This window comes from Erythrolamprus reginae, chromosome 5 (assembly GCF_031021105.1).
Source record: "Erythrolamprus reginae isolate rEryReg1 chromosome 5, rEryReg1.hap1, whole genome shotgun sequence".
In the NCBI taxonomy this organism is placed as follows: domain Eukaryota; kingdom Metazoa; phylum Chordata; class Lepidosauria; order Squamata; family Dipsadidae; genus Erythrolamprus; species Erythrolamprus reginae.
In genome coordinates, this window is record NC_091954.1 from 116,563,132 (window position 1) to 116,578,038 (window position 14,907).

Here is a 14,907-nt window from a genome sequence, read left to right on the forward strand (position 1 = left end):
ACGGCAGCAGGGAAAAGTCGGCCGTTTTCTCTTCATGGCGCAAAGCCACACAGTCCCGGACTCCCGGCCAAACGCGCCCCTGGCTTCTCCACCCTGCCCCATTGCCCGCCCACTCTCCTCCGCCGCCGCCTCCTGCCTTGGGGCGAGGAGTCCGGGACTGTGTGGCTTTGCGCCATGAAGAGAAAACGGCAGCAGGGAAAAGTCGGCCGTTTTCTCTTCATGGCGCAAAGCCACACAGTCCCGGACTCCCGGCCAAACGCGCCCCTGGCTTCTCCCCCCTGCCCCATTGCCCGCCCGATCCGCCCACTCTCCTCCGCCGCCTCTCGCCGCGGCACACCTGACGGTGTGTCGCGGCACACCAGTGTGCCGCGGCACACCGGTTGGGAAACGCTGCATTAGCTGACTATGTGAAGGAGAGCAAAGAGTCAGCGTTGATGGAGGTCAACAATAGGAAGCTTCTCAAGGTGAAGCAAACTAAGGACCAGTACAGAAAAACTGTAATTCAATGTCGTATGGACGGTTGGCGGAACAAAGCATTGCATGGACAGTTCTTGGAGAAGATTGAAGGCAAAGTGGATAAAGAAAAGACCTGGTCATGGCTTACAAGTGGAACACTCAAAAAGGAGACAGAAGTGCAGACTCTGTAAAGAAACAGATGAAACAATCGATCACATACTCAGCTGCTTCAAAAAGATCGCACAGACCGACTACAAGCGTAGACATGATGCTGTGGCACAGATGATCCACTGGAACTTGTGCCGGAACTACCATTTACCAGTGGCAAAGAACTGGTGGGATCAAAAGCTTGAAAAAGTGGTCGAAAATGAGCAAGCAAAACTACTGTGGGACTTCAGACTTCAGACTGACCGAATTGTGAAGCATAACACACCAGACATCCTGATTGGAGAAAAAGAAAGTATGGATCATCGACATCGCAATCCCAGGAGACAGCAGAATTGAGGAGAAGCAGCTAGAGAAATGAGTGAAATACAAAGATCTAAAAATCGAGCTGCAACGACTCTGGCATAAGCCCGTGAAAGTGGTCCCAGTGGTACCTGACACGCTGGGCGCAGGGTCAAAGGATCTCAGCGGACATTTGAAAACCATTGGAATTGACAAAATCTCCATCTGTCAATTGCAAAAGGCCGCTTTACTGGGATCGGCAAACATAATTCGCTGCTACATCAGGCAGTCCTAGGTGCTTGGGAAGCGCCCGACTGGTGATGAAATACGAAATCCATCATAGTGATCTCATTTGCTGTGTTGTACTGACATAATAATAATAATAATAATAATAATAATAATAATAATAATAATAATAATCTCTCTCTCTTTCTCTCTCTCTCTCTCTCACTCTCTCTCTTTCATTTTTCTTTCTTTCTTTCTCTCTCTCCCTCTCTCCACCCACACCTGTCAATGACCAGAGCAGACGAGATGGAGGAAATCAGCCCTTTCGCTTTATCTTCCCAATACAAAAACACCGGGCGGGATCTGGCTGGCGGGCACTGAGGGAGGGTCCTCAGATGTCGGAGACGGAGAGCAGCATGGCGGTGGGAGAGGAGGGGGCCCGCCTGCTGCTGTGGATCTGACCCTTCCAGTGGAGCTCCTGCACTGCCTCCGGGTGGTCTCCGGATTCCAGGATGTCGGGGACTGGACAGGAACAAAAACCGGCAGGTTACCATTCATCGCACTGGAGGATTTCGATTGGATGATGTCTCAAAGGGTAGAGGCTTGAGCCGGGGGCTGGACTAGATGACCTGCCAGGTCCCTTCCGACTCTAATCAATCGAATAAAATAAAATGAAATAAAATAATAAAATGAAATAAGATAATAAAATAAAATAAAATGAAATAATAAAATAAAATAATGAAATGAAATAATGAAATAAAATAAAAATAAAATATGAAATAAAATAAATAAAATAAAATAAAATAATAAAATGAAATAAAATGAAATTAAAAAATAAAATAAAATAAAATAAAATAAAATATGAAATAAAATAAAATAAAATAAAATAAATAAAATAAAATAATAAAATGAAATGAAATGAAAAAATAAAATAATATAAAGTAAAATAATAAAATAAAATAATGAAATGAAATGAAAAAATAAAATAAAATAAAATAAAATATGAAATAAAATAAATAAAATAAAATAATAAAATGAAATAAAATGAAATGAAAAAATAAAATATAAAGTAAAATAATAACATAAAATAATAAAATAAAATAAAATATAAAATAAAATGAAATAATAAAATGAAATAAAATGAAAAGAAAAAATAAAATAATATAAAGTAAAATAATAACATAAAATAATAAAATAAAATAAAATATAAAATAAAATAAAATAATAAAATGAAATAAAATGAAATAAAAAAATAATATAATATAAAATAAAATAAAATATGAAGTAAAATAAAATAATAAAATAAAATGAAAAAATAATATATAAAATAAAATAATAAAATAAAATATGAAATAAAATAAAATGATAAAATGAAATAAAATAAATAAAATAAAATAAAATAAAATAAAATAATAAAAGGACTGCCTAGGTATAGGGCCCACCGCCTTGGGCACAGGGGCTGGACTAGAAGACCTTTAAGACCTCCTTTCCAGCAGCTTAGTTTGCAGGATCTTTCTGGAAGAACTCACTTGTGATTGCCATACTTCTGTTGTCGGTGTTCAGCTGCCACAGGTTTTCTTTCTGGTTCACCTGCCAGGGCAAAAAGGGGGGGAAAAACCACTTTCAGAAATATCCCCCACTTCCCTTCAGATTCCCCCCAAAACCTCCAAATACAAGCTGAATAAACAAGACCTTGCAGGCAGCCCTCACTCCATAAAAGACCTTGGAAGGGTGGGGGCGGTACAAATCTCCAGGGGGAGCTGATTCCAGAAGGCCGGGGCCGCCACAGGGAAGGCTCTTCCCATAGGCCCCGCCAAACAATATTGTCTGGTTGACGGGACCTGGAGAAGGCCGACTTTGTGGGACCTAACCAGCTGCTGGGATTTGTGTGGGAGAAGGCGGTCCTGTAAGTAATCTGGTCCGATGCCACGTAGGGCTTTGTAGGTCATCACCAACACTTTGAATTGTGTCCGGAAAGCAATCGGCAACCAGTGCAGTCTGCAGAGTGTTGGAGAGACATGGGGATGCCTGGGGAGGCATCCCCATGTCTTTCTGAACACTCTTCAAAGGTAGCCCCAAGTATCCTTCTATCTTCTGGTCCTCGAAATCTGTGACCCAGTTTTTGTTGTGGTTAGCTCTGGTCCAGCTCCTGCCCCAAGGAATGTGGAGGTGGATGCAGGGGAAACATCAACATGTCATAGGCCTGTTTTATTGCCGGCAGAGTCAGGTAGTGAAGTTTCCTCAGAAGAAGAAGGAGGTGGGGGTGACTTGGAAGAGGGGGGGCTTGGCACACAGCCCAGGAAGCCAATCTCCATTATCTGTTCGACACCCGAGCTCAAATTCGGGATACGAGCCGAGCATCCACTAGGTGGTGCAAGAATTCGATTTTTTCCAGTTATCTCAGCGCAAAAAGCCAAATCTAAATGCATTCATTCGAGATACGAATTGATCGACATACGAGGTCGGCTCTGGCACGAATTAAACTCGTATGTTGAGGTACCACTGTACCGCCTTGTTTATACAAGAAATCCCTTTGAATTCTAAAAGGGAGTTTTGCTTGTCTTTTGTTGAGATAAAAAACATTTACTGGACTTCTACTGTGTGTGTGTGTGTCTGTTTTGAACCAATTTCCTTTTCATTGGAGGCTTGTACTAGAAGCCGGCAGAACAAGTTTGGCCACATTCATCCCCTTGGGGTCTTCCCCAGCTCGGATGCAACACCCACTTGTGCACCTGTGCGAACACACAGCCCACTCACCTCCTGAGCATCTTTTCCTGACCGGGTGTCCACACAGGGGCGCAGGAATTGGCCCACGGCTGAGAGCAACTGTCCCCATGACTTCAGCACCTTTGGCTCGCGACGACGGTCCGGCAGATGGGCAGGCGGTTTGGAGGCAGGGATGGCGGTGCTGGTGATCCAGAGGCTGGAGAAAGGCTTGGCTCCCTTCGTGCCGGGCCTTGCCGCTGCCACCCAGACTGAGCTCCTTTGCGGCCTGTGGGAAGAGACATTTGGCTGGGGCAGCGAAATGGGGAAGTCCGAAAGGGATAAGAGGAGAGCAAAAATTGAGCAGAGCTTGGAACTGGCAGAGAGAGAGGCAGTTAGATGCTGGGTTAGAGACCAGGAGAAGGACTGGGACGGTTCTGATCCTGTTACTCTAAATCCTGTTACTCTCTTAAATCCTCCTCTCCTAAATCCTGTTGCTAAATCCTGTTACTCTCTTAAATCCTCCTCGCCTTGATCCTGTTACTCTCCTAAATTCTCCTCTAAATCCTGTTACAGGTATATCCTCCTCTCCTAAATCTTGTTACTAAATCCTGTTACTCTCTTCAATTCTCCACCCCTAAATCCTGCTGCTAAATCCTGTTATTCTCTTAAATCCTTCCCTAAATCCTATTACTCTCTTAAATCCTCCTATCCATATTCTTTCACTAATTCTATTTCCTCGAAGGTGTCCTCTATTACCTTCATTGTGTATTATTGTGTATTGGACAAAATAAATAAAAAGTAAATAAATAAATAAATAAATAAATCCTTGATCCTGTTACTCTCCTAAATTCTACTCTAAATCCCGTTAGTCTCTAAATCCTCCTCGCCTTGATCCTGTTACTCTCCTAAATTCTCCTCTAAATCCTGTTACAGGTAAATCCTCCTCTCCTAAATCTTGTTACTAAATCCTGTTATTCTCTTAAATCCTCCTATCCATATTATTTCACTAGTTCTATTTCCTCAAAGGTGTCCTCTATTACCTTCATTGTGTATTATTGTGTACTGGACAAAATAAATAAAAAATAAATAAATAAATCCTTGATCTTGTTACTCTCCTAAATTCTACTCTAAATCCTGTTACTCTCTTAAATCCTCCTCTCCTTGATCCTGTTACTCTCCTAAATTCTACTCTAAACCCTGTTACTAAATCCTGTTACTCTCCTAAATCCTGCTGCTAAATCCTGTTACTCTCTTATGTCCTCCTCTCCTAAATCTTGTTACTAAATCCTGTTACTCTCCTAAATCCCTCTTTCTGACCCTTCCTCTTACTTACTTGGCATCTCTCAGCTTGCACAGCGTAAAGAAATGGCGGCTCCAGGCTGAAGGGCAGCTGTCTGAGGGATCCTGGGGAAGGAAACAAAGCTTGAGCCAGGCATTCACTTATTTTATTTTGGAAGATGCCTTAATCCCTGGGAGCCAATCCCGGCTGAGACTAGAAGAACTTGTCAGATGGGCAGCTAGACAGCAATAGACAACAATAGGTAGGTAGGTAGGTAGGTAAGTAGATATAGATAGATGATAGAAGAGAGAGATGGTCACAAATAGATTATAGATATAAATGGATGAGAGAGAGACAGATGATAATGATAGACAGACAGACAGACAGACAGACAGACAGACAGACAGACAGATAGTTGGTATATAGATAGGTAGGCAGGCAGGTAGGTAGGTAGGTAGACAGACAGACAGACAGACAGATACATACATACATACATACATACATAGGTACATAGGTACATAGATACATTATACATAGATAGGAAGATAGATGGATGGATGGATGGATGGATAGATGGATGGATACATAGATGATATATATGTAGGTACAGATAAACAGATAGACAGACAGACAGACAGAGATAGATAATGGGTGGATTGATGGATAGATCAATGGATAGATAGATGAAGATATTAATTGATTAACAAGATAGGTAGGTAGATAGATAGATAGATAGATAGATAGATAGATAGATAGACAGACAGACAGATAGACAGATAAGACAGATGATAGAGATAGGTAGATAGGTAGGTAGATAGATGGATGGATGGATGTGAGAGAGAGGGATAGATAGATAGATAGATAGATAGATAGGTAGGTAGGTAGGTAGGTATAGACGATAGATAGATAGACAGATAGACAGACATATGATAGAGATAGATAGGTAGGTAGGTAGATAGATGGATGGATGGATGGATGGATGGATGTGTGAGAGAGATGGATAGATAGATAGATAAATAAATAGACAGACAGATAGACAGATAGGCAGATGTTATAGACAGACAGACATAGAGATATGGATTAGATAGTTGAAAGACAGACAGAAGACAGACAGATGGACTGAGGTAGACAGATAGAGTGAAAAGGGGAAGCAACCTTGAATCCCTATGTAGCCACAAACTCCAGCCTCCCCGATCCCACCCTTAGCAAGTGAGATGGCTCTTTACGAAAATTCCCTGCGCGTAAACTTTTAGTAGTACAAGACACTTAGGTGACCCTCCAGTCTCTGGACTTGCCTGCACCCAATAGGAAAGTCCCCCACCATAGCTCTCTGGACCTCCCCACTCTGCCTCTCTTTGCCATACCTCCCACCCACTGCAGTCCGATTCTCTCCAAGAAGCTGACCTTGAACATGCCCGAGTCTTGAGCAGCTCCGAACCGGATGATTTGGTGGGTGAGCAGGGTGAGCAGCGGCACAAGGGTGGAGGCAGCAGCAATGGACAGGAGAAGCCTGGCCCAGGTCACCCCGTTAAGGTTGATGTGGGACAAGAGAGGAGTTGGGGGTTGGGGCTGCCTCGAGTGGGGTTGTGGTGCAGGGTTCCAGAAACATGGACCCAGATGGGAGCTCCAGAGGTCAATTGGGCGTGCACGACCTTCAGACGGCATCTACCTGCAGAGAAGGTGCTTCAGCCTGTTAACAGAATCACAGCAGTTGGAAGGGACCCTGGAGGTCTTCTAGTCCAACCCCCTGCTTAGGCAGGAGACCCTACAATACTTCAGACAGATGGTTATCCAACATCTTCTTACAAACTTCCAGTGTTGGAGCATTCACAACTTCTGGTGACAAGTTGTTCCACTGATCAACTGTTCTGAGTGTCAGGAAATTCCTCCCTAGTTCTAAGTTGCTTCTCTCCTTGTTTAGTTTCCATCCATTGCTTCTAGTTCTACCCTCAGGTGTTTTGGAGAATAGTTCGACTCCCTCTTCTTTGTTGAAACCCCTGAGAGATTGGAAGACTGTTATCCTGTCTCCCCTGGTCCTGCTTTTCATTAAATTAGACATGTCTTCTGTCCATCCATGATTTGCTCAGATCTATCTATCTTTCTTTCTTTCTTTCTTTTTTTCTTTCACTTCGCAGAGCATGGAATGTTCAAATATCTTGAAACAAACGGAGACAGGATCGCAGTCTTCCAATATCTCAGGGGTTGCCGCAAAGAGGCACCTGAGGGCAGAACAAGAAGCAATGGGTGGAAACTAAACAAGGAGAGAAGTAACTTAGAACTAAAAAGAAATTTCCTGACGGTGAGAACAATTAACCAGTGGAACTACTTGCCTCCAGAAGTTGTGAATGCTCCAACACTGGAGGTTTTTAAGCAGATGTTGGATAACCATCTGTCTGAAGTATTGTAGGGTTTCCTGCCTATGCAGGGGGTTGGACTAGAAGACCTCCAAGGTCCCTTCCAACTCTGTTTTTTTTGTTGTTGTTGTTGTTGTTGTTGTTATTATTATTATTATTATTATTATTATTATTATTATTATTATACAGAAGGGAAAGGGGGGACATGATTGAAACATTTAAATACGTTGAAGGTTTAAATAAGATCCAGGAGGGAAGTGTTTTTAATAGGAAAGTGAACACAAGAACAAGGAGGCACAATCTGAAGTTAGTTGTGGGAAAGATCAGAAGCCACGTGAGAAAATATTATTTTACTGAAAGAGTAGTAGATGCTTGGAACAAACTTCCAGCAGACGTGGTTGGTAAATCCACAGTAACTGAATTTAAACATGTCTGGGATAAACATCCATCCACCCTAAGATAAAATATAGGAAATAGTATAAGACTATTTGGACCAGGTGGTCTTTTTCTGCCGTCAATCTTTTATGGTTGTTGTTGTTGTTGTTGTTGTTGTTATTATTATTATTATTATTTGGATGTAAGAAATGTAAGAAAACGGGCAAAGATCTGTATCATTCAATTATAGGGATGTTTTTAAATTGAAAAACAAATAAATAAAACTTTTAAATAAATACAATCTCCGACCTTTTCCCCCCTCCCCATCTCCACTAACCTCCCCCCCCCCACCGTCTCTCTTTCCCACTGCGTGTCCAAAGGACTCATTTCCCACTGCTGATGTGATAGAAGGCTGGCCTGTTGCTTTTTTTTCTAACCTGCATTGTATAATTTTTTTATAAGAGCCGGCCGCCATCTTGACTTTTTTGACCTCACCCCCCCAGCCAACATGGGGACAAAAGAGGCTCAAAAGAAAAGAGAGGCGGGCGCTGGGCCAAGGATACGTGCAGATCTTCTCCACGCCGAAGGGCTGCTGGGAGTTGAGGGCCAGGTAGGTGAAGCAGGCCAGGAGCACAGCCAGGTCGTAGCTGGTGAGGAAGAAGATGAAGAGCAGGAAGAAACGGACGTTGTGGCAGCCGATACAGTTGTTCACCCACAGGCAGTGATGGTCGAACTCCTGCGCCAAGCGGCCAGAGAGAGAGGTGGGAGGGTGGGGGAGGGTGAGAAAATTGACATTTGGGGGGGGGCGTCTTCTATGGAAAGGGGGCCCTCCCTTACTACATTCACACAACCTAGAACTAGCCAATTCGGTTCAGCTGGCTGGGTGACTTTGGGCCAATCACCAGGAGACGGGGAGTTCTAGTCCCGCCTTAGGCATGAAAGCCCACTGGGTGACTTTGGGCCAATCACCAGGAGATGGGGAGTTCTAGTCCCACCTTAGGCATGATAGCCCACTGGGTGACTTTGGGCCAATCACCAGGAGACGGGGAGTTCTAGTCCCGCCTTAGGCATGAAAGCCCACTGGGTGACTTTGGGCCAATCACCAGGAGATGGGGAGTTCTAGTCCCACCTTAGGCATGAAAGCCCATTGGGTGACTTTGGGCCAATCACCAGGAGATGGGGAGTTCTAGTCCCGCCTTAGGCATGAAAGCCCACTGGGTGACTTTGGGCCCATCAGCCGGAGATTTCCTCTGAGAGAAAATTTCACGGACGTTCAGCTTTGCTACTTGATGGGGGAGAAATTGTGTTGTTTGTGTCTTCCGGCTGTACCTTACCTCCACGCAAATGTTGCACCACTGACAGTGAAAAGTGTGCGGCAAGCCGTACAGCTGGCAGTGGTTGCACCAGTGTTGCTGAGCGCTACCCAGTGTGATTGCCTGGTTCTCCAGCTCTTCTTCAATGCCTGGGAGGGAAGGAAAGGAGACCACAAGGTGTGAAAACTGGCTCAGCAAACGAGATCACTATGCTGGATATTGTACTATTATTATTATTGTTGTTGTTGTTGTTATTATTATTATTATTATTATTATTATTATTATTATTATTATTATGTCTGTTTTTCTCCCAGTGCCTAGCCAGCTAGGTGCACAGATGAATTGGCTGCGTTGCCTGTGGGCAGGACATGCGCATAAGCAAAAAATCACCAAAATCTCTCTCGCCCGCACATGCGCATGAAGCAAAAATACAGTGGGACGCGCATACGTGCATGTTGTTCATGTTGTTTTACTACTGTTGTTGGCCGCCCCGAGTCTGCGGAGGGGGCGGCATACAAATCCAATTAATAATAATAATAATAATAATAATAATAATAATAATAATAATAATGCAAGGGAACTGAAGCGCAACATTCGCTACCGGTGCTCCGTCCTCTACTGTCCCGGCAACTGCCCACTCCTGGAAGGGAGGCGGCCTCCCGCTTACCTTTGTGGAGGATGCCGGTGTCGGTGAAACTGGTGAGGAAGAAGTAGAGGATGGTCGGGAAGAGGAGGTGGCTGCAAATGATGGGGAAGGCCCAGGAGACATTCAGGCCCAGCCAGGAGCCCCTGGGGAAGGAGGACAGGCTGGGTCAGGCGCACCAACTTCTTCTCTCCAACACACGGGTTGTGGCCTGCACGGCTGGGAGCGGATTCAGGCAGAGAGGAGGCTGGGGGGGGGGGTGATTTGCCAGCAGCCTGTGCAACTGGCTCCCTCCTCCTCCTTTTCTTCCTCCTCCTCCTTTTCCTCCCCCCTTCCTCCTCCTCCCCGTCACCAGCCTCTTTCTCCTCCTTTTCCTCCTCCTCCTCCTCCTCCTTTTCCTCCTCCTCCTCCTCCTCCTCCTCCTCCTCCTCCTCCTACTACTACTACTACTACTACTACTACTCCTTTTTCTCCTCTTTCCTTTCCTCCTGCCTTTCTCCACCTCCCCACCAGCCTCTTCCTCCTCCTCATTCTCCTCCTCCTCTTCCTCTTCCTCCTCCCTTTCTCCTCCTTCTGCACTTCACCAGCCTGTTTCTCCTCCTCCTCATTTTCCTCCTCCTTTTCTTCTTCTTCTTCCTCCTCCTCCTCCTTTTCCTCCTGCATTTCTCCACCTCCTCTTCACCAGCCTCTTTCTCCTCCTCCTCCTCTCCTCGACCCCCCTTGCCTCCTAGCCCTGATGATGCTCCCTAGCTGGGCCAGGAAATGTCTGCCAGAAATCGGCCAGTCTCCGAGAGCACCCGGGAACCACCCCATACATTTCAACCCCTTGAGCGACCCCTCTTCTCCTTCATCCACCCATCTTCCGCCCCCGAGAACCACCAGAGGAAGGCAGCGACCACGTCTCTCCTCCTCCTTACTCACGGGAAAGTGAAAAACAGGCAGCTCAGGGCCAGGAGGGTGCTGAAGTGGAAAGAGGCGAAGGACCCCGAAATCAGTGGGTGGCACCCACCCCTGCCGGACGCCATGGCTGCAGGAAGAGACCCCCCCGGACGCTCTTGGCCCAAGCCAAATGGGGAACTCAAGTGGAGGCAGTTGTCATGGCAAGGCGGTGACAATGGCTGGAAGAGGGGAGGGGGCGACAGAATGTTGCTGGGTGGCAGTTGGAGAAGCTGCTGGGACCCCCAACCTCCTCTTCCCTTGTGGGGGGGGGGGGTTGAGGGGTGGTTGTTAGCACTGTGTACATAACTGGTTGGGTTTGGTAATCGAGTTGTCGAAGCGTGGCATTCACTACCGGACTCTGTAGTCTCATCCCCTAACCCCCAACACTTTACCCTTAGACTATCCACGGTTTGACCTCACCAAGTCCCTAAGAGGTCAGTAAGGGGAGTACATAAGTGCACCAGAGTGCCTACCATCCCCTGTCCTATTGTCTCTCCTATATCTCCTATATCTTCTCTTCTATCCCTGTATCTTTTTCTGCTATTCTCTCATAGTTATATTTTACTCCTTTATTTTCTCCTCTATTCTCCCTTTAATACATTCTACCTGATTACATCCTCTATAACCCTCATTGTGTATTATTGTGTATTGGACAAAACAAACAAACAAATAAATATATAAACAAACTAACAATGTATGTTTAAATGTATTAAAACACTATTGCTTTAAGAGTTAGTTTTGCTGTTAGCCATAAGAGGGAGCCAAAAGCATGGTTCCCTTTCTGATCATTCTCTGATTACTTTCTGGTATTACTGTTCTCTGTGACTACTAATTTATATATTTGTTAGCTAAATAAGCTGTCTAGTCTGGAGGACCAAAGAGAAAGGGGGGACACAATCGAAGCCTTTAAATACGTGAAACGGTTCAATAAGGTTCAGGAAGGAAGTGTTTTGAATAGGAAAGTGAACACAAGAACAAGGGGGCACAATCTGAACTTAGTTGGGGAAAAGATCAGAAGCAACGTGAGAAAATATTTTATGGAAAGAATAGTAGATGCTTGGAACAAACTCCCAGCAGACGTGGTTGGTAAATCCACAGGAACTGAATGTAAACATGCCTGGGGAAAACATAGATCCATCCTAAGTTAAAATATAGGAAATAGTATAAGGGCAGACTAGATGGACCAGGAGGTCTTTTTCTGCAATCAATATGTTTCTATTGACTGACTTAACTGTGTATGACTAGGACTATTCTTGACTAAGGTGCTTGCCAAAATAAATAATAATAATAATAATAATAATAATTATTATTATTATTATTATTTATTGGATTTGTATGCCGCCCCTCTCCAGAGACTCGGGGTGGCTAACAGTAATAATAAAACAGTGTACAGTAATAATCCAATCCTAAAAATGATTAAAAACCCATTAATATAAAAAACCAAACATACGTACAGACATACCATGCATAAATTGTAAAGGCCTAGGGGGAAAGAGCATCTCAATTCCCCCATGCCTGGCGGCAGAGGTGGGTTTTAAGTAGCTTAATATTTTATACACTTACCGTATCTGGGTTGTATTACTGAACCATTACTCGTATCTGTGGCCTATCAGCTGGATATCTGCTAGGCAAACCCATGATTACATGATGATCATGGCTTACATTAGCCTTTCCCTTGGTTACAAATCATTTACCTGCATTGTAATATTACCTCCAGAAATAAACTTACCGGTATTTCTGACAACGCTTCTGAGTAGTGTGAATAACAGTGGTGAAGATGTCCCATCAATTTTGTGGCCTGCAAACCCAGACGCCCCGAATCTGGGGTAGAGCCGAGAAGAATTTGACCCCTCAATTTGACAATCAGGTGTCATTCCCTCCCTTTGCAAAGGGGGTCCTTGGTTCACCCCAAAATAGGAATATCTACGTAACTCAGGTCAGGCAAAAAAACACATTTATTAAAGCGGATTTTTTTTTCCAGATATTTATTAAGAGGAATTTCCTGACAGCAAAGACAATTCACCAGCGGAACGACTTGCCACAAGAAGTTGTAGGTGCTCCATCAATGGAAGTATATAAAGAATAGCAGTAGCATTTAGACTTATATACCGTTTCCTAGTGCTTTTACAGCCCTCTCTAAGGTGTTGACAGAATCAGTCTCTTGCAAATCCCAACAATCTGGGTCCTCATTTGACCCCCCTCGGAAGGATGGAAGGTTGAGTCAACCTTGAGCTGGTGGTGAGATTTGAACTGCTGAACCTACAGATAGAGTCTTTGGAGAGGGGTGGCATACAAATCTAATAAATAATAAAATAATAATAATAGAAGTTAGCCGAAGCAGCCTGCAGTGCTGCACTCTAACCACTGCTCCACCATTGCTGGCTTCCTTCCTTCCTTCCTTCCTTCCTTCCTTCCTTCCTTCCTTCCTTCCTTCCTTCCTTCCTTCCTTCCTTCCTTCCTTCCTTCCTCTCCTTCTTTGTCTTTCTTTCTCTTTCTCTCTCTTCCTTCCTTCCTCTCCTTCTTTGTCTTTCTCTCCCTCCCTCCTTCCCTTCCTTCCTCACCTTCCTCACCTTCCTTCCTTCCTCTCCTTCTTTGTCTTTCTCTTTCTCTCTCTTTCTCCTTTCCTTCCCTCCTTCCTCTCCTTCCTTCCTTCCTCTTCTTTGTCTTTCTCTTTCTCCCTTCCTTCCTTCCTTCCTCACTTTCTCCTGTTTCTTTTTCTTTCTTTCTTTCTTTCTTTCTTTCTTTCTTTCTTTCTTTCTTTCGCATTTAGATTTATATCCCACTTCCTAGTGCTGTTCCAGCTCTCTAAGCGGTTGACAGAATCAGCCTCTTTTACCCCCAACAATCCTGGTCCTCATTTTTACCCACTTAGGAAGGATGGAAGGCTGAGTCAACCTTGAGCCGATGATGAGATTTGAACCGATGACCTGCAGATCTAGCAGTCAGCTTGAGTGGCCTGCAGTACTGCCCTCTACCCACTGCGCCACCTCGGCTCATCTTTTATGACGGTCGCCATATCCCAGGGTTGCGCGATTCCCTTTTGCAACTTTTTGATGAGCAAAGTCCACGGGGGCCAATTGAACAAATTCAGTGGTTCACTTAATGACGATGTGAAGAAAGGTCACAAAATGAGGCCAAACGCATTTGGCCACGAACTCACTGGGCACAATTTGGGTATCTACGAGACCGCCTTCTGCCACACGAATCCCAGCGACCAATTAGGTCCCACAGAGTTGGTCTCCTCCGGGTCCCGTCAACTAAACAATGTTGTTTGGCGGGACCCAGAGGAAGAGCCTTCTCTGTGGTAGCTCCGACCCTCTGGAATCAGCTCCCTCCAGAGATTAGAACAGCCCCCCACCCTCCTTGCCTTTCGTAAACTCCTTAAAACCCACCTCTGTCGTCAGGCATGGGGGAACTGAAACATCTCCCCCTGCCTATGTAGGTTTTTATGTATGATATGACTGTATGTATGTTTTTATATATTGGGGGTTTCTTGCTTTTTAGCCTTTTTAAATGTATTATTGTTATTTTAGACTCTAATTATTAGATTTGTTGTTATATATTGTTTGTATCATTGCTGTAAGCCGCCCCGAGTCTACGGAGAGGGGCGGCATACAAATCTAAATAATAATAATAATAATAATAATAATAATAATAATAATAATAATAATAATAATAATAATAGCTTCCCGTGAGATATACCAGCACTGAGAAGCGATATATACTGAAACATCTCCCCCGGGCACGTACAATTTATGTATGGTATGTTTGTGTGTGTGCTTGTTAGTATATCGGGGTTTTTTAAAAAACTTTTTTAAATACTTAAATTTATTTGAATCTACTCTATCTGGATTTGTACGATTTGTTTATGCCTGTTGTGAGCCGCCCCAAGTTCACAGAGAGGGGCGGCATACAAATCTAAATAATAAATAAATAAATAAATAAATAAAATAAATAAAATAAATAAATATAAGTCTAAATATAAGGCTATTGCTGTTGCCTGCACAAACCTGGGCATTTTCTCGGTTCATTTTTATTTTTTAATTATTGGCACGTTTTGCCAGTTCCTGGTTCATTAACCCAGCAGCCTCTCAGGTGAGGGGAACTGGCATCTCTGCCAATGAACTCCAGCGCTTGGCATCAAGAGCAGAGAAAGGAGAGAGAGAAAGC